This window comes from Tachypleus tridentatus, chromosome 8 (genome assembly GCF_004210375.1).
Source record: "Tachypleus tridentatus isolate NWPU-2018 chromosome 8, ASM421037v1, whole genome shotgun sequence".
Classification (NCBI taxonomy): domain Eukaryota; kingdom Metazoa; phylum Arthropoda; class Merostomata; order Xiphosura; family Limulidae; genus Tachypleus; species Tachypleus tridentatus.
The window spans coordinates 16,339,439-16,360,776 of NC_134832.1; the positions used below are offsets into that span (position 1 = coordinate 16,339,439).

The window sequence follows — 21,338 nt, forward strand, 5'->3', positions numbered from 1 at the left end:
GACCAGGTGAGGGTCTCAGAGTATCCAATAAGAAACAGTAGTTTACACGTAGCCTGAAACAAGTATTACTCATACCACGAGGAATTTAAACATTAAAAATAAATGACGCAGCTACGTCATTTTTGAAATTAATATTAATATTGTTTTAATGTAAGATTGATTATATGCTTCAGAACTTAGCGTAACAATTACACTTTTAAATAAGAAATATATTAAAAACATGTTGATTAAATAATAATAACAAAACGCTCATGTTTTATTGTTTTTTTTTCAGTTGTATGTGGACATAAGAGAACACTCTTTAGAATAGCAGTCAAGGGTCACGAGGCAAGAATTGCTTTCTCACGAAGTTGGTTATTACAGAATATTTAGCGGCTGTGGTTTTCTTAATGCATATACAATTTACCCCTAGTAAAGATCATTTTGGAAACTGCTACAGAGATGGCCAGGTGGTTAAGGCACTCGACCCTCAATCCGAGGGTCACGGGTTCAAATCCCCACCCCTACAAACATGTTCGTCCTTTTAGCCGTTGGTGCATTGTAATGTGACGGTCAATCCCACTATTCGTTGATAAGAGAGTAACGCAAAAGGTGGCAGTGGGTGGTGAAGATTAGCTGCCTTCTCTCTAGTCTTACACTGCTAAATTAGGGATGGCTAACGCAGATAGCCCTCGTGTAGCTTTGCACGAAATTCTAAACAAACAAACAAAGCTCCAGAGATTTACCAGGAGGAAGAGGTCAAAGAGCACCTGACTCTCGAGGGTAAATATGATACCCCAATCCCCAGAGAGAGAGATTTATCACATCAAGACTCATACTGATCTCCATCAACTAGTGTCTCAGGATTATTTCAGCTTCGAGGAACAAATAAAATGTTAAAATGGAATTTTATTACATGGCAAATCATTGGTATCTGCAGAAATATTTTTTCAGGAGGGAAATGGTGTGAAATTAAAACTGAATGATAATAATAATAAATTTATAAATTCATATACATATGGTGAATAAATAAAGAAAGATTTAAGTTTCTCATTTTTCTCATTTCTCCTCTTTCTGCGGACGTCCATTTGGCAACTATATTTTTAGAAGAGTTGATTTCTTAAACGCAAAGATTTATCCATAGGGAAAACAATGCTTTTATCTACATAAAATTTATTGTATTGATATTGTGGATTTTTTTCAGCTCTGAAACATAGTTTTCTTTGTTTGGAATATTCGTGCAAGCTTACACAACGGCTATATGTGTTAATAGTTCCTAATTCTGAACTGATAGATTTGATGGTAGGCAGCTAGTCAACACCATTCACCACCATCTGCAAGGCTACCTTAATAGAATTATGAAATTTGATCTTCACTCGTTTAATACATTTATGGCTTCGAAGTGCGGAGCGATACTTTATGGCATGGGAACGCGAATAGTTGACCCTCATATTCATAGTGTAGCACGTTAACAATTAAGCCCACTCTAAGATATGGACATAGTGCGTATATGTAGTTTTTTGTAGACCTGAAATAACATACACATTATTTGAGCTAATTATTTACTAAACTACTTATCATACAACTCCAGCCATGACTCAATGGTATGTTTACAAAGTCATATCGCTAAAATTGGGGGTTTCAATACCTGTGATGGGCAGAGCACAGATAGCCCATTTTGGAACTTTGTGCTTAATTTCGAACAAAGAAAGAAACAAACAAACCCTAAAAGAACATAAAAGCAACATTCAGAATTTATTTTTTACTTATAAACTTTAGTATTTTGTGTATATAGGTTATCAAATCTTTAATTGGAGAAATGTGGCCTTTGGATATTTCTTTACATGAAATGCAACCTAGTGGCTAAAACAAGGCTTTGATGCAAGGGAGTTCTGATTTAGGTTAAGTATTTGAGACATTGTCCAACTGAAACTAATATGCTCATTTCAAGGTTTTTTTCGTATTTTTTTTCTTCAATTAAATATTTCAATTTTTGTGTGCGTGAAGCCGGTCTAATTTTATGAACTGGGTATTTCAATATTATCGTTTTGTGGCGCCACCTAATGAACAAAACCAAACATTTCTGCAGCACCATTTTTGTACGACCTAAAGTTTACATTTTAAAAGCCAAACATCACTGATCTGAAGTTATGAAATCACGTTCTTTAAGAGTTGTTTCAATACGGTGTTAAAAAGTGTTCAAGATAAAATTAATTTTCAGCAACCGACTACTCTGATGTATTGTTTTCAAAAGGTTTTCCTCTATATATATGAATGTCGTGCTACCATTTAACGATCCAGGTTGTCAACTTATTGTCATAGAGGATAATATGTATTTCTATATTAAATTATTCAGTATTACGTTATATAGGTTAGATTTGTTAATGGCTTTTAATATCTTGCACTTACTATTGATATATATTCAATATATAGTGTTGCAGGATAATTCGTTAGCATTTTCCAAATAAGCGTCTCTTGAACCAAACTACATATTTTTGTATTATTTCAATATGAGATGAGAAACTCCACTATCACTCGGATAATGTTATAGATTTTAAACTTTTGAGAGGTTTTTCAATTTACGAAATAGCTCGTATTTCATCAAGCTAGGCCACTGGTTCCCAAACTGGATTATGCTTTTTAAAATTATTATTTATTTCGTCGGAAACGTTTTAGTTATACTGCTGGTCCCTTTCCATAAATATGGAGATTTTTCAGGGACCATCTGAAAGGAGACTTCGCACTACCAATGGTCTTCGAACCACAGATTGAGAACCATCACGTTATACCATGAGACTCGTGAATTATTAAGCCTAAATATCTTCGTCACTCGTCGGTTCGTAAACACCGTTGAAGACTAGTCTGTATTTCCGTTTGCTGTTGGTTTAGTACGCCATCAGACTCAAGGTTATCAAGTTGTTGTTGACTGTAACGTCGGACAACACCACCATCACAATGTTTTCACGTAATTCGATTCTCTACATGAGAGCACTTATGTTCGGATGGCAAGTGTCTTGCTTAAGTTTCTAATCTGCAGGCTACAGATGGTATTTTTAGATGTTTTATGTTAATACAAGTGGAACTTCAACTGCCCATAGATGGATCTGGTACTTAACAGTATGCGAGACAAAATCTGTAAAGTAAAATCATGTACTTTTGTGTTTACATCATATCAAGCCAAGTAAGAATCACTGACTGAAATAATCCCCCCCCCCAAATGATAAATTAACGACGTTCACTAGTTTGTGAACGTTTACAAAAAACGCTTTTAAACGGAAAATCCACTATACACTCTTGTCATGCTAGGCTGTTTAAAGGTTTTTGTTGTATTATCTCACGTATTGGGTGTGAGTTCTGGCTAAAACTTCATTGAGCTTTAACCACTTTAACGGCTATGATCCCACGAGTCGCTGAATGGACTGAATATTTTCAAAACGTACTGAAAGTCGTACCCAGAAACTACGTAAAAACTTTATCAGAAGGGAAAGAAGTGTACCCAGGTGATACGAAAAGATTGTTGTTGTTTTTTAAATTTCGCGCAAAGCTACACGAGGACTATCTGCGCTAGCCGTTCATAATTTAGCAGTGTAAGACTAGAGAGAAGGCAGCTAGCTATCACCACCCACCGCTAATTCTTGGGCTACTCTTTTACCAAAGAATAGTGGGATTGACAGTCAAATTATAACGCCCCCACAGCTGAAAGGGCGAGCATGTTTGGTGTGACGGGGATTCGAATCCGAGACCCTCGGATTACGAATACGAAATGAATTAATTGAGCTATTAATCACTTAAAATAGAAGTTGAAAGATAGGATGAGCGATTCTTGAAGTGTAATTCCTGAGATGTGATGCTTGTTCTTCGTTTTAGCAATTACGTTTTCGTATGGCCCAGAAAGTTTCCGATCATATAAAGCACACCAGGGTGATTTTGTCTCTTAAAATATTTAATGCACAAACACTCTGCCAAGGTATCTTTAAGCTGGTTTCAAAGAATCCAGATCTTCAATTTACTTCCTCATAAGGAAGATTCTTGTAGAAAGAGAAAAGATGCAAGGCCATTATGCCCAGGGTCCAAGGCTCGTCTTAGGATCCTAAAAGCTTTTGGATTCTGGATTAGATTTTATCCATTTTCCAGTTTTCCTGAGAGTGATTTTCTTAATGCATATTTATATTTGGACAGACATAAAAGTGTTCATCCCCTCCGCTTTCTACACCACTTGAAACGTAACATTTGTTGGAACAATAAACGTGATTAAAAGTTATTTCTTGCTCAGGGTGAACTGAGATTTAGTTAAAAATTCATGTTTAGATATTTCAGGATATTGTACTACTTTCAGATTGAACTGAGTTAATTTAGTTCTTTTGAATAAATATTGCAACAATAATTTCAGTTGTAACGTGTTACTTATCAGGCGCGGGTATAGTTTCCACCTAAATCTGATTCGATAGAGCGAATAAATACATAACTGAAATGTTTTTATCAACAATTCTTTCCAAAACATTTCTAAAACTATAACATCTAGTAATGGTACACCTAAAAGAAACTGTCCTCCAACCATACCATCCACCATTGGTCTCTTAAAAGAGACTTTTCTATAACTATATTATATAGTAATAGATACCCATAAAAGAAACTATCCTACAATTGTACAATTCAATAATGTGATGGCTGGAAAACCAATTACAGTTGAAAACTGGGTTGTAAACGGTTTGATCCATATATATTTTCACCGTAGGCAGTAGAGGAAAAATTTTGTTTTATAGTCTAATAATATTCTAGTTTCACAATTTGTTTTAAAAGTGAGACAATGTTACTCTGCAAACCTGAACTGAACATCCGATATACATATAGATATACAAACACGTGAATTATATGAAACAAATTTATCGAATTGTATAATCTAATAAAATGTCGAAATATCGACAAATTTAAGTGATTTACTTCTGATTGATGCGTCTGATTGATGTCTTTTTACATACGATACTTTCATTACCTGTATATCTTGCTGTCCATTTCCTCAACTTACCTTTAAAATTGTGGAATAATAAACAGAGCAGTTAATTTTCAATTTTGGTTTCATGTAATTAGCATTGCTTTAACAATTACTATTTTAAATTATATGTACTTGCTCTATCATAGTGGACAGTGCCTTTTGCTTAATTCAGAGCTCATCAGGTTGGCTGGAATACATAAAACACAACAGTGGTTTGAATACTATTTATATAAGCCATTTACAAATACTGTACACCTTCCACTCCACTAAAAGTTTACTTTATTATGGCTTAGTCTAAACTTTCATATGACAAATTGAAACTGATCTTTCATCGGGTGTAACTTCCGATCAAAGCGATCTAACTACACGGTTCTCAACTAATCGTATATATATATATATATAGACACCTAGTAATGAGCATACCTAATTAACTGTAATGCTCAAACTGTACTATTTATGATGATTAGAATACATTGTTTAATCAGTTGGATAGCACCACTGTCACTGATATCGTTAGGCAAACGACAGTTTTATTATACTGACGAGTGAATACTCTGTTCACGACAGAGGTTCCATTCATTCAGATCAAACAGTACACGTAAGTATAGGGTTACTGAACTCTGTAACAGTAAGATTACGTAATCGTATCGATGTATTAGACAACGAGTTAAAACTAGAACTCTGATTTAAGAACAATTTTTTACACTGAAATTACAAGAAAACCTTTTTTTTAGGGATGATAACAGTGAATAGAAAGTTGTAATGAAGTACATTTAAAACGAATACGGCTACCGTGTTCTGTAATAAATAACTTTTCTATAGTACGTAGATAAAATGTGCATAAAATTATCCATTTTTTGTCATTAAAATAAAACATTCATATATTTGTTTTCCTGCACTGTGCACGTGCTTTTGTCTTCCTCAACATCGTAGCAGATAGATATTTTATGTAAACTTTACACACACAACAAATCTTGATAAAACGTTTTGTCCATTATTTTCACAGAATTGATTATAGACGATGACGTCAAACATAACTGATATCTCTTTATAGTATTGTTCCTTTGATTATCTGGTTTTACATTCACTGTAATAAATCCGTTTTATTTCAGTGGTAACACTATGTAACAAAAATGTTAACTTTTTCTTGTTCCTGGGCAGAAAGTGTTATTTCCCAATTGCCTATGCAATGGAAAAGACCTATTTTTCTCTTCAAACTTTGCTTTTGTGACCTGGGTAATGAAATTTTTAAATTTACCAATTTTCCATAACATTCCAGGTAGATTCAGTGGTTAGTAGCTAATAGAGAATTTTCTCGAACTTACAAGAATTTTCAAGAACTTTCTAGAATGTTGTAGAACTTACGAGAATTTTCAAGAACCTTTTAGAATTTTCTAGAACTTTCCATAGTAATATTTATACAGGGGCTCACTACTCACAACTTCAGTTCAGCTTTAGCTGCCTAAGTGAACATACAGACCTATCTGATTTTATTAAAGATGGCATCAAGAAGCTGCAAGCATTCTCCAAGACGCATTCTACTATGTATGTGGCCAATTTATCAAGACAAGAGTGAAAATGCATCCTGCGACAACATCTGCTAAAATGTATAAAGTCTACAAGGCATATTTCGGCATGCCTGTCGGGGATCAAGACAAACCCTAGGCACCTCATTTTACCTGCGAGCACTGGAAAACAACTGTAGAAGGTGAGACGGACAATTTTTTCTTGCTTGAATAGTAATATTTTATATTATACAACTTTTAGACCTTTTAAAATTTAAACATCTTTTAATTTATTTTTCAATTTCCAATAGTATAGAAAAAATATCACATATAAAATATTTTGCATGAATGTCTTACACATTAGTTGTGAATGAAATTAATTTATTCTTCATAATAATAATTTTATTTTGCGCTTTTTGCAGGAGGTACAAAGGGAAAAGAGAGTCAGGAAGTTCCAAGAATTTGGCGTGAACCCACTGACCACTCAAGCAATTGCTACTTCTGCATGGTGAGTCCTTCCAAACGTCGGGCTGGCAAAAATGCATCTGCAATCATGTATCTGGACCTTCCATCGTTCATCGTCCCAGTGCCAAACTGCCCTGAGCTCTCTGTACCCACTCTGCCAGAGAGAAAGCAGCCATCTTCAGAAGAGAGCAGCAAATCAGAAGAGGAGGTAGACGATGAAGATCCAGATTATAACTTCAGAGGTATAGCTGGTGATAGAAACTCATACTACACCAACCAAAGAGACCTTGATGACTTGATTAGAGTTCTTGGTCTAACAAAGTCGAATGCCAAGCTTTTAACATGTTGGCTCAAGGAGTGGGATTTGTTGGATGAAAGTGTGCAAGTTGCAAGTCAGAGGAAGCGTCACCGACATTTTTCAAGCTTCTTCACTCGTCAAGATGGGCTCTTCTGCCATATTGCATCCGGTCTGTGCGAGGCAATTGGAATTGCCTGCAACCCGAACGAGTGGCGCCTCTTGATTGGTAGCTCATACAGAAGCCTTAAAGCTGTGCTGCTCCATAACTGGAATAAGTATCCGTCTCTTCTCCTTGAACAGCTCTAGGCGACAATTGGATTTAAACACACATCTTAGCTGTATCTACGGATACACCCTTCGAATGATATTTTTCAACTGATTTTTGACGATTAAAGAATATTTATTCGAGTAGGGTAGACTGACGACGAAACGACATTATGGCATGTTAACTGTACATAGTATACTAACACTTCGCTTCTTTAAATTCTTAAAAATGGAAAATCGGAAAATCATTTTTACATATGAATTCTTTGATGTTATTAAATTATTCATGTAAAAACTCATTCGCCAGATGTTTCATACGAAAAATGAATTGTGATTTTTGACCAACTTTTCTTTAAATATATTTGAAACGAAGCTTGTAATGTTGAAATACAAACCTATAAATGTTTTATTTAAACTGCCCATCATTATTAGTAATTAAAGCGTCCAATAATAAATGTCTATGATTCTAGTAACGTTCCAAAGTGACTTTCAGGAAACTTAGTGAGTGTTGTTAAAGATGGTTATGTGTTATCAATATATTTCCGACAACAGAGACGTTTAAACTCTTGTGGGTGTCAGTCTCGAGCCCACAGCTTTCCATTGAAAAATATGCGATTTTTAGGAATCATGAATACACACGCAATTACTCGGTTAATCAGCCTATTACTATTCGTTTGTCATAACAGTAAGTTTGTGCATTGCCTAATAGTAAGTATACCTCGAATATGAATCAGAGGACTCATGGTTTGAGGCTCACTATCTCAAAAACACTTTTTGCACTTTGAGGCCAGTGGTACTCTGTAAGATTGACAGTCAAATTCCGTTATTCCACTAAACCAGGGGAGCCCAAAATATATAGGAAGGTGTCACTGACTACTTACCTACCTTTTACCTAGTCGATCGCTTAGACGTTTCTTACCTATTTAGTGGGAGATAAACAACTAAACCACGTTAAAAATATATTACTCTCGTACCTTTAAGTTTACGATACGTTACCTATAAAGATATTTAATTATCATTAGGCCTAAAGCGTCATGTATAAGACATACATCTTTCTTAAACATTAAATGGTTTGTTTTAATAATCAGCCTGATAGCTTTTATTATATTAATTATTTGTATTTTACTTTTATTCTATTACATTAAGAGCAACTGACTTTCCAAATTCGGTTACCCACAATAAATGAAACTCTGTTTGAACATCTATAGTTACTCTTAAGTTGAAAATTTTAATTGCTTGTTTATTTGATCAACACATTGAATTAGCTTCTGCATCCACTGCGGGGAATCAAATCCCGGACTTTAACGTTATGAGTCCATCAACTTTCCGCTGTCCTACCGGCAGACTGCAAATTTTAAATTTCTATTTCTGTACATCACATCAAGTTCGTGAGGAAAGGTTTAACTTTAACTTTCATAGACGGCGCTGTGTGTGCATAAACTTTCTCATATACATTTCACAATAAGATAAATTCTGCTATTCTCACTTCCTATAGTTTTTTTTAGTTGTATTTGCTCGTACTATATATATTATACCACTAATTTTCTGAGGTTGTTTCTTTAAAATTAAAAAACAAAAGATGGTATAAAGTGTTCTAGATATACACACTTTTTATGTTTGTTTTAACACTATAGAATATTTTATATATATATAACACTTCTGTGTGCTTGACATGAATGACTGTTTGAATGTTTGACATGTCAAAGCTGTCCTGATCTCAAAGAACAGAGCACGTGCATTTAGCTCTGCGTGTCACGTGATAATTCCTTTCTGAAAGAGACGATTTATATTTGCTGTTAAACAGAATTAGTTCTTGTGTGAAGTTCAAAGGACAAAGTGCTCTTTTCTTCGATTTCGTCTCAAAACTTTTCTAATTTTTCCCATTCCTCGTTACATCTTAAAACTGTTAGTTCAATCTAATCTGTTCAACATTAAATATTGAAAATGTGTGTTAAAGTCAATTTTTAAACATTTTCTGAAATAAAAATTTTAATAGCTAATCTTTCATTCCAATTTATCCATTTTTTGTAAACAAGCATAAATAGAAAACGAACTGTTTTCCATTGGCAGGAACAAAATATAAAACACGTGTGCAAAAATACGATGACTTCACGCATAGCATTCGCTAAATCACCTTGTTACAAAATGCTACACAATTTACGTGTGGCATCAGACATTATAAATACCATTTTACTAAAGGACGGTCCTTATTTTACAGTTACAAACTGTTACACAATTTACGTGTGGCATCAAACAGTGTAAATACTATTTTATTAAAGGACGGCCCTTATTTTACAGACGATCTCCACATCACACGAAATGTTCAATTTTGAAACACAAACTGAACATAAGCAATACCCACATTAAACAAGATATTTCGTTCTGCAATTATAAAATAGAATCCGGGGACTCTACACTGGGTTAACTGGTTGTATTTTTTCATGTAAAGCGTACAAAAGTTTTGTATAACGTTGTTATATGTATTGGAAAAGAAGTGAGTTATTGATATAGCGATACAGCTGTATAGTATGAAATACATTGGTAAGTAAAAAAACATTTACCTTTAGTCTAAAGTACATCATTCGGTATGAAACAAACTGAATAATTTGTGTGTTTATTTATAGCAAAGCCACATCGGGCTATCTGCTGAGTCTACCGAGGAGACATCGAACCGCTGATTTTAGCGTTGTAAATCCGTAGACTTACCGCTGTACCAGTGGGGAACTTGAATAGTTTTAGTAATAAGAATGTCCATACAATTCAGTTGAGAGTAACCATACAAAAAAAAATGTGTTTTTTTCTTCAGATTTTTGGTAACTTTTCATGTTGGTATTGATTAAAATTCTTTTCGTTTTTTCTAAGTAATGACTTACTTAGTTCAAAATATTCGAGCTAAGTCACATCTAAGTCATATCTGTGAATAACCATCCCTAATTTTAAATCAGTAGATTAGAAGGAAGGAAACTGGTTAATAAATCACACCACAAATATCAGGGTTACTCTTGATGAACCGAATAGTGAGATTTGTTAATTTTAATAAGAAATATACATCTCCCCAAATTTTCTTTTCTATAGCTTAAAAGCAATGTGATTATCAAATGGACCGTTTAAAACCGTTTACAATGTATTATTTCAATAAGGAAAATTGCACTGCGTTTGTTTTTAATTAAACATACTGACTGTAATGCATTGTTGGCAAAAATGTTTGAATTTCGATGCAATTGGTGTATCCAGCACAACAGAACGCTCCGATTCACTAAGTAAACGCGGTGATTTTTCCCATTGGATGCCACAATTCCTTGTCATTTCATTTAACGCATGAAAAGATCATTACAGAATGAGTGTCTTTTGACAGTTGCCATTTGTATAAGAAGTGTTAAAGAAGAGATATTCAATTCAGTGCAAATCCATTTATTTATTATATATCTATTATATACCTGTATAATAAAATTATGCAGGTATATAATAGATATATAAAGCAATAAATATAAACTGAACAACAACAGATATGTATTCATGTACGATCCTATCTTTATGCGTTTTCCGTTAACACTCCTATCTTAGGCCATGTCGGGCCAACAAGAACTAGTATTTCTCCCATATGTCTTATATATAAATCTTATCTTGCTCTGTTGCGTTCGTTTCAGAGTTTTATGCAAGGTGCCACTAGGGCTTTCCCTAATTTCAAATTGATAAACTAAATGGAAGGAATACGGTCAACATCACCCATCGCCAACTCTTAAGCCGTTCTTTATCAACGAAAAGTGGGATTGACTGTCACAAAATAACGTCCTCACAACTGAAAATACGAGAATATTTGACAAAGCGTCCAGCACCATATCCACATATCCACTAGGTCATGCTAGGGTCTCTTTTCGGACCTATTAACACTTTAAAAATGAATCATGAAAAACTTTGTCTACTCGTGTTATTTGTTTTTAGAGCCATTAAGTATTAGCACAGCAGTACGCCTGCAGACTTACAACGCTAGAAACCAGGTTTCGATACTTGTTGTGGGCGGAGCACAGATAGCCCATTGTGTGTGTGTGTGTGTGTTTTTCTTATAGCAAAGCCACATCGGGCTATCTGCTTAGCCCACCGAGGGGTTCGAACCCCTGATTTTAGCGTTTTAAATCCCTAGACTTACCACTGTACTAGCAGGGGCCACCCATTGTGTAGTTTTGTGCTTAATTTCAAAACTAACTAACTATTAATTATTATTACAGCAAACACAACTGAAAACTTCAAAATATTAATTACAAAAGTATTATTGTGGGATAATGCTTCTTAATTTTTTTTGTCTGTTTAGGAATTATTGAAAAAACATTTTCAAGTATATATTACAAACAATGAGTTCGCATTCTCTAAGTTATCTTTGTTAAAGCTTTGTTGGGAAACCGGAACTTGCATTTTGTAATTAATGGTAATGTATAAAATGTTTGCGTTCACTTATAAAATGGTATATGTATTTTTTGCATTACTAGTTCGAAATACTGTGAAGAATTAGTTAAACTGCCACATTTAAGCCTTATAATATGTAGCTAAACTTGTTAAAACTCACCTCGTATTTAACCTCAAACTGTGTAACAGTAATCTGTTATTGATTTACAAGTGAAGGATTTTCTAAATTGTAATAGTCTTTTGAAAAACAACAACAAAGTAGACAAATATTATTAAAATAAAATAATAAAGCATTTTAGGAGATATAGATGGTTGAGTACGTTACATTAAAACAATTCTTAATTTGTAACTTAGCAAGTCACGTGAATACCACAATCGTGGAATGGGATATATTATAACTGTACTTTGGTGCTCTTGATTGACTTGTTGGTAGTGAGATACCACTGAAAATAAGTTGTTTTTGAGGCAAAATATTTATAGGCTCAGACAATAAAGAAGTGTTCAGATAAAATATCCATAATTAAGTAGACGAGAACATTTCTTGCATTTAATGGTATTAAAAACAAATGAATACGGATCAACGTGGGGTATCAAGACCACTCATAAAGATACTTGCAACGAGTCGTATTTCAACTATGTCAAGTAAAGTATGGCTTGTAACAAGTGGAAATCCACGAACACAAAGGTCAGTGGCAAATGTTACAACATAATCAAAATATATCTTTCTCTTGGAAAGCGACACAAGCCACGTATCCACAATTTTATTAAACAACATATCTGCGCAAGTGTTGCGTAACTCAAGCAGCTATAGAGTGAAATGAGTATTTATGGTATTTTCATTCAAAGACTTACCAGTCAAGTTGGATTTTGTGAGAAAGGACTTTTTAAACAGGCTCTGGGAATCTGTCGTCCTTATACACTATGTGGATTATGAAAAGCAATAGAGAGAAGGGTATGTTTCAGGCCTGGTAAACTACAGTGGAGCCTTTTACAATGAAAACTACGCTGCAACGTTAATGCCAAGACGCATGGTCATCAGACAGAGCGTAACCGGATGAAGCAACATAAAAGTGATGATGTTTCAACACTAATATAGCACATCAACCTTCGTACATTTAAAAATAATGAAAATAAAATTGAGGAAGTTTGAAATAAACCAGTAGTAAACCTAAGTAAGGGTTTTCTTAGTTAGAAAAACTGCAAAGCACGTCCTTTTCAGAGGAAGTAAAAATGTATATTAACATTAAACTCGGAGTTAAAGCACCTCCAAACATGTGCTAACAAAAGAAACCAGTACTTTGAACTTTTCATGCACAGAAATAAACTAGAATAAAATACATGAAAACAGAGTAGACAGGAAATAGGCTATAATATGTCTATTTAAAATATATTATGAAGTATATTTCAATCATACGTGATTAAGAAAACCTGATACAAACATATTTCTCTTGCTGTGTTTATCTGGTGCTTTCTACGATTGCGTTCGTCCGTCAACGAATGAACGCAACGTTTATTTTCTCAGATCATGTTCACATAGAATAAAACAGCAGTATAAAACAGTAGATCTCTTTAGGCTTAACAGCGAACTTTTGTCTTCAAGGACGTAATTATTCTTGGAAGCGGTACCAGCTGCTGTGTTATGTGGAGTTAAGATTAGTGCCAAGCGAGGGATGCCGCACAGATAAACCCGCTTTTATGATGAATTATGGAAGGAAAACGAGAGTTCTTGTTTCGGTAGATGAGCAGATAAGTGCCTACACTTTCTTTATCCAGGTACTGAGCGTGGCCCAGTGTTAGTTGAGTATCCCTGGTTCGTGTCCCTTTACTGCAAAACAACAATAACAAAAATTAATGGCGAGTGCAGTTGCATTCCGCATTTTACAGTCGTGGTTGCGTTATAAGGGTGACAGTCAAATCTCACTATTAGGCCAAACAGCAGTAGAAAAAGCCACCGGTGGTCGATGTTGACTAGTTGTCTTTCCACAGTTCAAAATTATGGACGGGGTACGCGAAGCTTTACGGGCAAATTCCGGAACAAATAGATCAAGTCAATCAGATTTTAATTCAGTTTTTAAAATACTTCATTTTATACTTAATGCTCGCAGGTGTCTCTTGTGAGCGAATGAAAAATAGATAAAAAAGAATATAATCTTAGCCAATATTAAGAACTTCAGTTTCAGAGGAACTTTAAGTAACGCAAACACAGAAGGTTCGAAAATGTTAATTTATTGCAACGTAATACGCACAAGAAAGCGTAGCTTCAATGGCAGGCGTGAAAACAACAGAACAAGAAAAATTTCAAGCTAAGGGTATGAGCATTACCACAAATATTTTGCGGGTCGTGGGTAGGTTAATAATAACAATTTTGTGGTCTGACATCTAGCTGACAAACACAGTCATATAGTAACAAGAGTATAGTTTGTATTTTGTTATTTTGTGGTCTGACATCTAGCTGACAAACACAGTCATATAGTAACAAGAGTATAGTTTGTATTTTGTTATTTTGTGGTCTGACATCTAGCTGACAAACACAGTCATATAGTAACAAGAGTATAGTTTGTATTTTGTTATTTTGTGGTCTGACATCTGGCTGACAAACACAGTCATATAGTAACAAGAGTATAGTTTGTATTTTGTTATTTTGTGGTCTGACATCTAGCTGACAAACACAGTCATATAGTAACAAGAGTATAGTTTGTATTTTGTTATTTTGTGGTCTGACATCTAGCTGACAAACACAGTCATATAGTAACAAGAGTATAGTTTGTATTTTGTTATTTTGTGGTCTGACATCTAGCTGACAAACACAGTCATATAGTAACAAGAGTATAGTTTGTATTTTGTTATTTTGTGGTCTGACATCTAGCTGGCAAAGACAGTCATATAGTAACAAGAGTATAGTTTGTATTTTGTTATTTTGTGGTCTGACATCTAGCTGACAAACACAGTCATATAGTAACAAGAGTATAGTTTGTATTTTGTTATTTTGTGGTCTGACATCTAGCTGACAAACACAGTCATATAGTAACACGAGTATAGTTTGTATTTTGTTATTTTGTGGTCTGACATCTAGCTGACAAACACAGTCATATAGTAACACGAGTATAGTTTGTATTTTGTTATTTTGTGGTCTGACATCTAGCTGACAAACACAGTCATATAGTAACAAGAGTATAGTTTGTATTTTGTTATTTTGTGGTCTGACATCTAGCTGACAAACACAGTCATATAGTAACAAGAGTATAGTTTGTATTTTGTTATTTTGTGGTCTGACATCTAGCTGACAAACACAGTCATATAGTAACAAGAGTATAGTTTGTATTTTGTTATTTTGTGGTCTGACATCTAGCTGACAAACACAGTCATATAGTAACAAGAGTATAGTTTGTATTTTGTTATTTTGTGGTCTGACATCTAGCTGACAAACACAGTCATATAGTAACAAGAGTATAGTTTGTATTTTGTTATTTTGTGGTCTGACATCTAGCTGACAAACACAGTCATATAGTAACTAGAGTATAGTTTGTATTTTGTTATTTTGTGGTCTGACATCTAGCTGACAAACACAGTCATATATTAACAAGAGTATAGTTTGTATTTTGTTATTTTGTGGTCTGACATCTAGCTGACAAACACAGTCATATAGTAACAAGAGTATAGTTTGTATTTTGTTATTTTGTGGTCTGACATCTAGCTGACAAACACAGTCATATAGTAACAAGAGTATAGTTTGTATTTTGTTATTTTGTGGTCTGACATCTAGCTGACAAACACAGTCATATAGTAACAAGAGTATAGTTTGTATTTTGTTATTTTGTGGTCTGACATCTAGCTGACAAACACAGTCATATAGTAACAAGAGTATAGTTTGTATTTTGTTATTTTGCGGTCTGACATCTAGCTGGCAAAGACAGTCATATAGTAACAAGAGTATAGTTTGTATTTTGTTATTTTGTGGTCTGACATCTAGCTGACAAACACAGTCATATAGTAACAAGAGTATAGTTTGTATTTTGTTATTTTGTGGTCTGACATCTAGCTGACAAACACAGTCATATAGTAACAAGAGTATAGTTTGTATTTTGTTATTTTTATAGCAAAACCGCATTGGGCTATCTGCTATGTCCACCGAGGGTAATTAAATTCCCCATTTTAGTGTTGTAAATCTGTAAACTTACCTCTATCCCATGGAAAACAGGCTGTAGTTCGAAATCTACTTAGCTACTTTCTGAATATCTTTAATATCTAACGTTATACCTTTATACAATAATCAGCTTGTTTCTAAAATGGAGATTGTGATATAATAGTACACTGAGTGTGGTCCGGCATGGCCACGTGGTTAGGGCGCTCTATTCACAGTTTAAGGATCGCAGATTCGAATCTCCGTCATACCAAACACATTCCATCTTTCAGCCGGGGGAGCGTTATAATTTACGATCAATCCTACTATTAGTTGGTAAAAGAGTAACCAAAGCGTTGGCGGTGGATGGTGATGATTAGCGACCTTCCCTCTAGCCATCCCTAATTTAGCAGTGTTACACAAAATTAATAAAGAAACAAAGCACTGAGTAATAAAAGGAAGCTTGTAACGCTCAGTTCAAGCGGCAGTTAAGGATATTAAAGGAAAATGTGCCAACCTCTGAAAAGATCAACCTCCATCTTCTATGAAAATAAGTTCTACAAAGAAGTTACTACTACCGTTGTAGATAGGACTTTATGTAGAGTAATCTATAACAGCCATGAAAACACATTAACTTTGGAAACTACAGTCACAGACTTTCCCTTTTTGTCTAAACTTTGTGAAATAAAATCGAGCTTTTTTCTCATAATCAGTACAACCATTTTATTCGACTCCTAATCACAAAGAATGTTGCTCTGAACGAAAGTTGGGATGGTGGATATTTCGAACATTACAAATAAATCGACACTCAGTCTGTTTTTTTAAATCTTCTATTTTACTCACTAGAGACATAACCTGTCTTATTTGTTGGGCAAACTATACATTTATCTGGGGTCTCATACAAGGAAAGGCCAGATGCTATGCTTTTTAGTCTATTTCTGAGTTTTCTTATCGTTATGGGCCCCATTTACTGAATTCTGCCCATGGCTTCATAAGACTAAGACCGCCCCTGACCAGAGACAAACATAAATCACATTTAACATGACAGTATTAACACTCATAAGACAAACAAACACATTTATCACATATTCTCAATCATGATGAAAGAAAAAAAAAATTACACACACAACCGTCTTAGCCTATTGTGTGTTTCTCAAGCAGTATGATATTATAACAGTAAATATTTATATGTGATTAAATCAATATACTGATCTCTTTTGGCTATGATAGTGTTTCATCAGCAGTTTGTTCTTCCTCAAAATCACCAATAAATCGTTAATGAACAGTGTTTTCCCAATTCCTCAAATCACTCATCTCTAAAGCACGAGCTCAATCTCTTGAATAGTAACGTAGTTTGTTATTTCTCTTTTCGACTGATGGTTACATGAATTTTACAATCTCTCTCACTTCTGTTAATTTGGGCTAGCATGGCCAGGTGTGCTAAGGCGTTCGACTCGTAATCTGAGGGTGGCGGGTTCGAATCCCTGTCGCACCAAACATGCTCGGCCTTTCAGCTGTGGGGGCGTTATAATATGACAGTCAATCCCACTGTTAGTTGGTAAAAGAGTAACCCAAGAATTGGCGATGGGTGGTGATGACTAGCTGCCTTCCCTCTAGTCTTACACTGCTAAATTAGAGATGGCTGTGCAGATAGCCTTCGTGTAGCTTTGCGCGAAATGAAAAAACAAACAAACAAATCTATCAACTTGCGCGTTTTCAAAGATGAGTGTTTCATGTAGACACTGCACCACCAAAGTTAGGCTAATACTTTCTTAAAATGATTCTTCACTTTCTAGATCAGTAAGTAGGTTGTAGTTTTTGTAAACATTTTAGAACATAATTTGAATTTTTTACTCATTATAGTTTGAAGTTTTTGACATTTCCTCTTGTTGACAGAACCGTCGGAAAGCAATAGCCACACCTTTAGTTTCCTTTGCTTATACGCACAAGTATGTCGAACTGAAATTCATGAACTTTGCTAAATCTTAAAAGGTTTAATATATGAAAAAAGAGTTTAAAATAAGTCATCAGTAAAAATCATATTTTATTACCAGGATTGATTATAACAAAACATCAGTTTTCGCAAATTTTGACTTTTCCAAAGTGAATCATTCGCCTTTTCTAAGTTTAGGCTTAAAAGTGATAAACTATCTTTTTAACCTTTATTGATATAACATTTATGCTTGAACAAATCATGCATAAAAATAAATATGGACACTTAAGAGTCAGTTACCTCATGTAGTAACAGTTGATAAGGTAGTAAGTGTTTAAGTAGGGTTAGCGAGCTGGGTGAGAACATATTTATATTTATATACTAAGTATAGACGGCTGATATAAATAATTAAAGCTTTTATATATAAATATAAAACGAGTAGCAACGTTTCGACTTTCTTCGGCCACCATCGGTTTAAGGAGGTCGAAACGTAGTTACTTGTTTTGTGTTTTAAATACAAATTGTAAATACCCATATCAGTCGTCTCTGCTATATATGTATATGTACTTCAAGTGGGTTCCTCGGCATTATCGATGTTTATATTTAACTCATAAAAGCCTTTAAACTGGCTGAGAGTCACGTACCAAATGTCAGTGTTATAAGACTAGAAATTATATGTTTCTTCTCTTTACATAAGAACACTGTTATCATAACCAGCAGATTATTACATTTCTAAACCATTCTACATCGAATCAGATTAGCTCAATGAGATGAAAGAAACCAGCAACTCGTGAGTTTTTTATGGGGATAGATATTGTTTAATACATTCAATTTTACATTTAACTTTTGTGCGTGACAGATTGAGGCGTTGTCGGTTTCTAGATAATTTGAAACTCATAACAATAACAGTTATTTTGTCCGTTGCAACAAAAATCATATCACTCTCCAGTTTCTAATTGTGTTTTGTCGAGAACCGCTTCATTATTATGAATAGGTAGACAGTGATTGAGAAAGGGGGGTATTAGAGGTATAAATGAAGTTGTTGTTGTCTTTTATTAATCACAAAACTGCACAAAGGGCTTTATTTGCTCTGCCCATCACGGGTATCGAAACCCAGCAGTAGAAGTCCGCAGACATACCACTGCACCCCTGGGAGTTGGGTTTGATTGAATAACGTTGTTCAATAACAAGAATGCTACGGGAGGGAAATGCATCCTTGCCAGTAGGTAGTTTATTGTATATATTCATTCAATGAATTCAAAAATAAAAACAAAAACTCCCGTTGCTAAACTGTTCTCATATATTAACGAGTGTTACGGGCCAGAAATCAGAGTACAAGGGACAGTTGTGGTTCTCGGGAACTCAGGATATAGCATCGCTAAAATATACTGTAATAAAATTAGAGCTTCGATGGTTTGTTCGAAATCAAGATGTCAGTGAGAAGTAGGTTATCCCTGTCGGTCCAACATTTCCAAATATGGATGGCATATCGTCCGTTGGTTTCGAAATTTGATATTAATCATACTATTAAAGGAAGAGCATAATAATAAAATGTACGATGGTGTTAATTAATCTTGTTTGGTATTAAGTTACAAACTTGTATATGATCCATCAGTTTATTATTTTCCCGAGTTTTTCGAAACATTCTATTTGTTCATGAAAAACAAACTAGCAAATATGTCAAATAATAAGGGCTATATGTTTACTTCCAACTATCAGACATAACTACTACATCTGTTTGAGCGAAACGTGATGTAAACGAAAAGCAAAACAACAACAAGAGGGCGCTCAATACAGTGCATACTTCCAACACGTAACTTTGATCATATTCTACCCAAAAAAAAAAGAAAAATGTGTCCGTATATCTATTGTCTAGGCACACAAAATTTTTGTTAGGACAATAGGAAATAATAATGTACATATGTCCACCATGGCTTATCAAAATCCAATCATTTCCAGTTGTGCTATGGAGAAAAAATATTGTGTAAAATCGATCTCTTATATTAATAGATGCGTTTTCCGTGACCTTGTTATGAACCTGATCTTTGATCCCTGACCATCCAAAAACTAATCACTTCTAAATTGAATCATAGTGCAAACGTATACCAATTCCCTTTCAAATCCATTCAGCCGTTTCTGAGAAATCTTGCTGATGAATGCACATACACACAAGCAAACATATAGACACACAGGGGAGAAACATAACCACTGTCCACCTTCGGTGGTGGACATAAGAAGATATTACCTCACCAAAAGTGGACGAGAATTTACACTACATATGTTAGGCTCAGGCGTGACAATGAAAGTTGTTATGTTTTATCTTAGGCTAAGACGTAACGTTAAGAAGTGTTCTATTATATCCTATGCTAAGAGTTGATGATAATAACTGTACCGTTATATCGTTGGCTAAGAGGTGACGATAAGACGTGTTAACCGTTATTATTTTAAGATAGGCAATCTTGAGAGGAGCTATATGGTTTAATGAACCTTCTAACTACAGTCTGAGAGTGAGAAGTTTCAATTATTATATCTTCCACACTTGAGAAAAGACAAATAAACAGGATAGAAACACAGACTTGATTCGTAGTAATTAAGCCTGCTGTGAATCCAACAATACACAAACACCAATGCAGGCCACTTGTTTTAAAATATGATTTTAAAACAAGTCAAACGTACGTATAAATATTTGTTAACTTTTCACTGGATGTTGTTTGTGGATTTTACGTGAACAGTCATGCAATTATATTATATTTCAAGGAAAATTGCTTCCACATTTAATGTCACAGCACCTATTTTTTTTTACATATTTTCAGGGGGTGTGTCCCCCAGATCCCCATTTCATGCTGGTTGTACTTCGAATAATACGTATTGGCTTTTGATTTCACAAATGAGAATTTCTCTTTAAAACATTCTGCCTACGGGCTTGAGAGTCATGAATCATGGGGATGGTGTTTAGGTCATAGATTCATTAGTTAAGGTATTTATTTAGTTCATGGAGTTTAGATCACAGGATCAGGAATTAGTGTTTAAAATGCCGTCATAATTCCTGAGAGGAATTATTAATCGTTATATTTAGACAACGTGGTAAGATTTAAATCACGAGAAAGGGTTTAACTCGAAAGGTCAGGATTAAAAATGTTTGATTTTAGGAAACATGCTTACATTAGAGGGTTTATTTTTGTTTTTTGAATTTTGCGCAAAGCGACATGAAGGCTATCTGTGCTAGCCGTCCCTAATTTAGCAGTGTAAGACTAGAGGAAAGGCAGCTAGTCATCACCACCCACCGCCAAGTCTTGTGCTACTCTTTTACCAACAAATAGTGGAATTGACCGTCACATTATAACGCCCTCATGGCTGAAAGGGCGAAAGTGTTTGGTGTG

At 34.5% G+C, this 21,338-nt stretch overlaps 1 long non-coding RNA gene across 3 annotated transcripts in view; it reads right to left on the reverse strand.

The window, feature by feature from the left end:
• Positions 1-21,338, reverse strand: part of LOC143258587 (uncharacterized) — a 39,250-nt gene that overhangs the window by 13,035 nt on the left and 4,877 nt on the right. The window contains exon 2 of one of the 3 annotated variants that reach the window (XR_013032399.1): positions 13,592-13,730. The exons of the other annotated variants lie outside the window; for them this stretch is intronic. This is a non-coding gene — a long non-coding RNA (uncharacterized LOC143258587). Of the gene's footprint in view, positions 1-13,591; positions 13,731-21,338 lie in introns of those variants that run through there. 3 annotated transcript variants of the gene reach the window in all.